Below are 8,386 nucleotides of genomic sequence, written 5' to 3'. Positions count from 1 at the left end.
CAGAGTGATTCGCAGAATGAGTCCTTGATATTTAGTCGTTTTCAACCAATTTTCTGAATTTTTGAAAATTTCACTTTTTTGTGAAAATATCCACTAAATGATTGAATAATATGTGTGAGGGTACCCCAGGAGAGTTCCAAATGTGTGTGGGTAGAATGTATATCCCACGGGGGTAAAATTGAAAAAAGTTGAAAATTTTTTTTTTTTGGACTTAGTCATTTTTCCGGCGTTTATCAGATTTTCAGATGGCGGATATGTCAGTGAGCGTTCCGATTTCAGTTCCAGAGCGATTCGCCCAATGAATCCTTGATATTTTGTCGTTTTTAGCCAATTTTCTGGATTTTTGAAAATTTCACTTTTTTGTGAAAATATCCACTAAATGAGAGAATAATATGTGTGAGGGTACCCAAGGAGAGTTCCAAATGTGTGTGGGTAGAATATATATCCCACGGGGGTAAAATTGAAAAAAGTTGAAAAAAAATTTTTTGGGGACTTAGTCATTTTTCCGGCGTTTATCAGACTTTCAGATAGGGGAAATGTCAGTGAGCGTTCCGATTTCAGTTCCAGAGCGATTCGCCCAATGAGTCCTTGATATTTAGTCGTTTTTAGAAAATTTTCTGGATTTTTGAAAATTTCACTTTTTTGTGAAAATATCCACTAAATGAGAGAATAATATGTGTGAGGGTACCCAAGGAGAGTTCCAAATGTGTGTGGGTAGAATATATATCCCACGGGGGTAAAATTGAAAAAAGTTGAAAAAAAATTTTTTTGGGACTTAGTCATTTTTCCGGCGTTTATCAGACTTTCAGATAGGGGAAATGTCAGTGAGCGTTCCGATTTCAGTTCCAGAGCGATTCGCCCAATGAGTCCTTGATATTTAGTCGTTTTTAGCCAATTTTCTGGATTTTTGAAAATTTCACTTTTTTGTGAAAATATCCACTAAATGAGAGAATAATATGTGTGAGGGTATCCAAGGAGAGTTCCAAATGTGTGTGGGTAGAATATATATCCCACGGGGGTAAAATTGAAAAAAGTTGAAAAATTATTTTTTTTGGACTTAGTCTTTTTTCCGGCGTTTATCAGACTTTCAGATAGCGGATATGTCAGTGAGCATTCCGATTTCAGTTCCAGAGTGATTCGCAGAATGAGTCCTTGATATTTAGTCGTTTTCAACCAATTTTCTGAATTTTTGAAAATTTCACTTTTTTGTGAAAATATCCACTAAATGAGAGAATAATATGTGTGAGGGTACCCAAGGAGAGTTCCAAATGTGTGTGGGTAGAATATATATCCCACGGAGGTAAAATTGAAAAAAGTTTAAAAAAAATTTTTTTGGGACTTAGTCATTTTTCCGGCGTTTATCAGACTTTCAGATAGGGGAAATGTCAGTGAGCGTTCCGATTTCAGTTCCAGAGCGATTCGCCCAATGAGTCCTTGATATTTAGTCGTTTTTAGCCAATTTTCTGGATTTTTGAAAATTTCACTTTTTTGTGAAAATATCCACTAAATGAGAGAATAATATGTGTGAGGGTACCCAAGGAGAGTTCCAAATGTGTGTGGGTAGAATATATATCCCACGGGGGTAAAATTGAAAAAAGTTGAAAAATTATTTTTTTTGGACTTAGTCTTTTTTCCGGCGTTTATCAGACTTTCAGATAGCGGATATGTCAGTGAGCATTCCGATTTCAGTTCCAGAGTGATTCGCAGAATGAGTCCTTGATATTTAGTCGTTTTCAACCAATTTTCTGAATTTTTGAAAATTTCACTTTTTTGTGAAAATATCCACTAAATGATTGAATAATATGTGTGAGGGTACCCCAGGAGAGTTCCAAATGTGTGTGGGTAGAATGTATATCCCACGGGGGTAAAATTGAAAAAAGTTGAAAATTTTTTTTTTTTGGACTTAGTCATTTTTCCGGCGTTTATCAGACTTTCAGATAGCGGATATGTCAGTGAGCATTCCGATTTCAGTTCCAGAGTGATTCGCAGAATGAGTCCTTGATATTTAGTCGTTTTCAACCAATTTTCTGAATTTTTGAAAATTTCACTTTTTTGTGAAAATATCCACTAAATGAGAGAATAATATGTGTGAGGGTACCCAAGGAGAGTTCCAAATGTGTGTGGGTAGAATATATATCCCACGGAGGTAAAATTGAAAAAAGTTGAAAAAAAATTTTTTTGGGACTTAGTCATTTTTCCGGCGTTTATCAGACTTTCAGATAGGGGAAATGTCAGTGAGCGTTCCGATTTCAGTTCCAGAGCGATTCGCCCAATGAGTCCTTGATATTTAGTCGTTTTTAGCCAATTTTCTGGATTTTTGAAAATTTCACTTTTTTGTGAAAATATCCACTAAATGAGAGAATAATATGTGTGAGGGTACCCAAGGAGAGTTCCAAATGTGTGTGGGTAGAATATATATCCCACGGGGGTAAAATTGAAAAAAGTTGAAAAATTATTTTTTTTGGACTTAGTCTTTTTTCCGGCGTTTATCAGACTTTCAGATAGCGGATATGTCAGTGAGCATTCCGATTTCAGTTCCAGAGTGATTCGCAGAATGAGTCCTTGATATTTAGTCGTTTTCAACCAATTTTCTGAATTTTTGAAAATTTCACTTTTTTGTGAAAATATCCACTAAATGATTGAATAATATGTGTGAGGGTACCCCAGGAGAGTTCCAAATGTGTGTGGGTAGAATGTATATCCCACGGGGGTAAAATTGAAAAAAGTTGAAAATTTTTTTTTTTTGGACTTAGTCATTTTTCCGGCGTTTATCAGACTTTCAGATAGGGGAAATGTCAGTGAGCGTTCCGATTTCAGTTCCAGAGCGATTCGCCCAATGAGTCCTTGATATTTAGTCATTTTCAGCCAATTTTCTGGATTTTTGAAAATTTCACTTTTTTGTGAAAATATCCCTAAATGAGGGAATAATATGTGTGAGGGTACCCCAGGAGAGTTCCAAATGTGTGTGGGTAGAATATATATCCCACGGGGGTAAAATTGAAAAAAGTTGAAAAAAATTTTTTTTTGGACTTAGTCATTTTTCCGGCGTTTATCAGATTTTCAGATGGCGGATATGTCAGTGAGCGTTCCGATTTCAGTTCCAGAGCGATTCGCCCAATGAATCCTTGATATTTTGTCGTTTTTAGCCAATTTTCTGGATTTTTGAAAATTTCACTTTTTTGTGAAAATATCCACTAAATGAGAGAATAATATGTGTGAGGGTACCCAAGGAGAGTTCCAAATGTGTGTGGGTAGAATATATATCCCACGGGGGTAAAATTGAAAAAAGTTGAAAAAAAATTTTTTTGGGACTTAGTCATTTTTCCGGCGTTTATCAGACTTTCAGATAGGGGAAATGTCAGTGAGCGTTCCGATTTCAGTTCCAGAGCGATTCGCCCAATGAGTCCTTGATATTTAGTCGTTTTTAGCCAATTTTCTGGATTTTTGAAAATTTCACTTTTTTGTGAAAATATCCACTAAATGAGAGAATAATATGTGTGAGGGTATCCAAGGAGAGTTCCAAATGTGTGTGGGTAGAATATATATCCCACGGGGGTAAAATTGAAAAAAGTTGAAAAATTATTTTTTTTGGACTTAGTCTTTTTTCCGGCGTTTATCAGACTTTCAGATAGCGGATATGTCAGTGAGCATTCCGATTTCAGTTCCAGAGTGATTCGCAGAATGAGTCCTTGATATTTAGTCGTTTTCAACCAATTTTCTGAATTTTTGAAAATTTCACTTTTTTGTGAAAATATCCACTAAATGAGAGAATAATATGTGTGAGGGTACCCAAGGAGAGTTCCAAATGTGTGTGGGTAGAATATATATCCCACGGAGGTAAAATTGAAAAAAGTTGAAAAAAAATTTTTTTGGGACTTAGTCATTTTTCCGGCGTTTATCAGACTTTCAGATAGGGGAAATGTCAGTGAGCGTTCCGATTTCAGTTCCAGAGCGATTCGCCCAATGAGTCCTTGATATTTAGTCGTTTTTAGCCAATTTTCTGGATTTTTGAAAATTTCACTTTTTTGTGAAAATATCCACTAAATGAGAGAATAATATGTGTGAGGGTACCCAAGGAGAGTTCCAAATGTGTGTGGGTAGAATATATATCCCACGGGGGTAAAATTGAAAAAAGTTGAAAAATTATTTTTTTTTGGACTTAGTCTTTTTTCTGGCGTTTATCAGACTTTCAGATAGCGGATATGTCAGTGAGCATTCCGATTTCAGTTCCAGAGTGATTCGCAGAATGAGTCCTTGATATTTAGTCGTTTTCAACCAATTTTCTGAATTTTTGAAAATTTCACTTTTTTGTGAAAATATCCACTAAATGAGAGAATAATATGTGTGAGGGTACCCAAGGAGAGTTCCAAATGTGTGTGGGTAGAATATATATCCCACGGAGGTAAAATTGAAAAAAGTTTAAAAAAAATTTTTTTGGGACTTAGTCATTTTTCCGGCGTTTATCAGACTTTCAGATAGGGGAAATGTCAGTGAGCGTTCCGATTTCAGTTCCAGAGCGATTCGCCCAATGAGTCCTTGATATTTAGTCGTTTTTAGCCAATTTTCTGGATTTTTGAAAATTTCACTTTTTTGTGAAAATATCCACTAAATGAGAGAATAATATGTGTGAGGGTACCCAAGGAGAGTTCCAAATGTGTGTGGGTAGAATATATATCCCACGGGGGTAAAATTGAAAAAAGTTGAAAAATTATTTTTTTTGGACTTAGTCTTTTTTCCGGCGTTTATCAGACTTTCAGATAGCGGATATGTCAGTGAGCATTCCGATTTCAGTTCCAGAGTGATTCGCAGAATGAGTCCTTGATATTTAGTCGTTTTCAACCAATTTTCCGAATTTTTGAAAATTTCACTTTTTTGTGAAAATATCCACTAAATGATTGAATAATATGTGTGAGGGTACCCCAGGAGAGTTCCAAATGTGTGTGGGTAGAATGTATATCCCACGGGGGTAAAATTGAAAAAAGTTGAAAATTTTTTTTTTTTGGACTTAGTCATTTTTCCGGCGTTTATCAGACTTTCAGATAGGGGAAATGTCAGTGAGCGTTCCGATTCCAGTTCCAGAGCGATTTGCCCAATGAGTCCTTGATACTTAGTCATTTTCAGCCAATTTTCTGGATTTTTGAAAATTTCACTTTTTTGTGAAAATATCCACTAAATGAGGGAATAATATGTGTGAGGGTACCCCAGGAGAGTTCCAAATGTGTGTGGGTAGAATATATATCCCACGGGGGTAAAATTGAAAAAAGTTGAAAAAAATGTTTTTGGGACTTAGTCATTTTTCCGTCGTTTATCAGACTTTCAGATAGGGGAATTGTCAGTAAGCGTTCCGATTTCAGTTCCAGAGTGATTCGCCCAATGAGTCCTTGATATTTAGTCGTTTTCAGCCAATATTTTGGATTTTTGAAAATTTCACTTTTTTGTGAAAATATCCACTAAATGAGGGAATAATATGTGTGAGGGTACCCCAGGAGAGTTCCAAATGTGTGTGTTTAGAATATATATCCCACGGGGTAAAATTGAAAAAAGTTTAAAAAAATTTTTTCTTGGACTTAGTCATTTTTCCGGTGTTTATCATACTTTCAGATAGGGGAAATGTCAGTGAGCGTTCCGATTTCAGTTCCAGAGCGATTCGCCCAATGAGTCCTTGATATTTAGTCGTTTTTAGAAAATTTTCTGGATTTTTGAAAATTTCACTTTTTTGTGAAAATATCCACTAAATGAGAGAATAATATGTGTGAGGGTACCCAAGGAGAGTTCCAAATGTGTGTGGGTAGAATATATATCCCACGGGGGTAAAATTGAAAAAAGTTGAAAAAAAATTTTTTTGGGACTTAGTCATTTTTCCGGCGTTTATCAGACTTTCAGATAGGGGAAATGTCAGTGAGCGTTCCGATTTCAGTTCCAGAGCGATTCGCCCAATGAGTCCTTGATATTTAGTCGTTTTTAGCCAATTTTCTGGATTTTTGAAAATTTCACTTTTTTGTGAAAATATCCACTAAATGAGAGAATAATATGTGTGAGGGTATCCAAGGAGAGTTCCAAATGTGTGTGGGTAGAATATATATCCCACGGGGGTAAAATTGAAAAAAGTTGAAAAATTATTTTTTTTGGACTTAGTCTTTTTTCCGGCGTTTATCAGACTTTCAGATAGCGGATATGTCAGTGAGCATTCCGATTTCAGTTCCAGAGTGATTCGCAGAATGAGTCCTTGATATTTAGTCGTTTTCAACCAATTTTCTGAATTTTTGAAAATTTCACTTTTTTGTGAAAATATCCACTAAATGAGAGAATAATATGTGTGAGGGTACCCAAGGAGAGTTCCAAATGTGTGTGGGTAGAATATATATCCCACGGAGGTAAAATTGAAAAAAGTTTAAAAAAAATTTTTTTGGGACTTAGTCATTTTTCCGGCGTTTATCAGACTTTCAGATAGGGGAAATGTCAGTGAGCGTTCCGATTTCAGTTCCAGAGCGATTCGCCCAATGAGTCCTTGATATTTAGTCGTTTTTAGCCAATTTTCTGGATTTTTGAAAATTTCACTTTTTTGTGAAAATATCCACTAAATGAGAGAATAATATGTGTGAGGGTACCCAAGGAGAGTTCCAAATGTGTGTGGGTAGAATATATATCCCACGGGGGTAAAATTGAAAAAAGTTGAAAAATTATTTTTTTTGGACTTAGTCTTTTTTCCGGCGTTTATCAGACTTTCAGATAGCGGATATGTCAGTGAGCATTCCGATTTCAGTTCCAGAGTGATTCGCAGAATGAGTCCTTGATATTTAGTCGTTTTCAACCAATTTTCTGAATTTTTGAAAATTTCACTTTTTTGTGAAAATATCCACTAAATGATTGAATAATATGTGTGAGGGTACCCCAGGAGAGTTCCAAATGTGTGTGGGTAGAATGTATATCCCACGGGGGTAAAATTGAAAAAAGTTGAAAATTTTTTTTTTTTGGACTTAGTCATTTTTCCGGCGTTTATCAGACTTTCAGATAGGGGAAATGTCAGTGAGCGTTCCGATTTCAGTTCCAGAGCGATTCGCCCAATGAGTCCTTGATATTTAGTCATTTTCAGCCAATTTTCTGGATTTTTGAAAATTTCACTTTTTTGTGAAAATATCCACTAAATGAGGGAATAATATGTGTGAGGGTACCCCAGGAGAGTTCCAAATGTGTGTGGGTAGAATATATATCCCACGGGGGTAAAATTGAAAAAAGTTGAAAAAAATTTTTTTTTGGACTTAGTCATTTTTCCGGCGTTTATCAGATTTTCAGATGGCGGATATGTCAGTGAGCGTTCCGATTTCAGTTCCAGAGCGATTCGCCCAATGAATCCTTGATATTTTGTCGTTTTTAGCCAATTTTCTGGATTTTTGAAAATTTCACTTTTTTGTGAAAATATCCACTAAATGAGAGAATAATATGTGTGAGGGTGCCCAAGGAGAGTTCCAAATGTGTGTGGGTAGAATATATATCCCACGGGGGTAAAATTGAAAAAAGTTGAAAAAAAATTTTTTTGGGACTTAGTCATTTTTCCGGCGTTTATCAGACTTTCAGATAGGGGAAATGTCAGTGAGCGTTCCGATTTCAGTTCCAGAGCGATTCGCCCAATGAGTCCTTGATATTTAGTCGTTTTTAGCCAATTTTCTGGATTTTTGAAAATTTCACTTTTTTGTGAAAATATCCACTAAATGAGAGAATAATATGTGTGAGGGTATCCAAGGAGAGTTCCAAATGTGTGTGGGTAGAATATATATCCCACGGGGGTAAAATTGAAAAAAGTTGAAAAATTATTTTTTTTGGACTTAGTCTTTTTTCCGGCGTTTATCAGACTTTCAAATAGCGGATATGTCAGTGAGCATTCCGATTTCAGTTCCAGAGTGATTCGCAGAATGAGTCCTTGATATTTAGTCGTTTTCAACCAATTTTCTGAATTTTTGAAAATTTCACTTTTTTGTGAAAATATCCACTAAATGATTGAATAATATGTGTGAGGGTACCCCAGGAGAGTTCCAAATGTGTGTGGGTAGAATGTATATCCCACGGGGGTAAAATTGAAAAAAGTTGAAAATTTTTTTTTTTTGGACTTAGTCATTTTTCCGGCGTTTATCAGACTTTCAGATAGGGGAAATGTCAGTGAGCGTTCCGATTTCAGTTCCAGAGCGATTCGCCCAATGAGTCCTTGATATTTAGTCGTTTTTAGCCAATTTTCTGGATTTTTGAAAATTTCACTTTTTTGTGAAAATATCCACTAAATGAGAGAATAATATGTGTGAGGGTACCCAAGGAGAGTTCCAAATGTGTGTGGGTAGAATATATATCCCACGGGGGTAAAATTGAAAAAAGTTGAAAAATTATTTTTTTTGGA

This window comes from Phyllobates terribilis, unplaced genomic scaffold, assembly GCF_046119375.1.
Source record: "Phyllobates terribilis strain yellow unplaced genomic scaffold, ASM4611937v1 Scaffold_31__1_contigs__length_13893835, whole genome shotgun sequence".
Lineage (NCBI taxonomy): Eukaryota > Metazoa > Chordata > Amphibia > Anura > Dendrobatidae > Phyllobates > Phyllobates terribilis.
Note: the sequence above shows the minus strand (reverse complement) of the source record.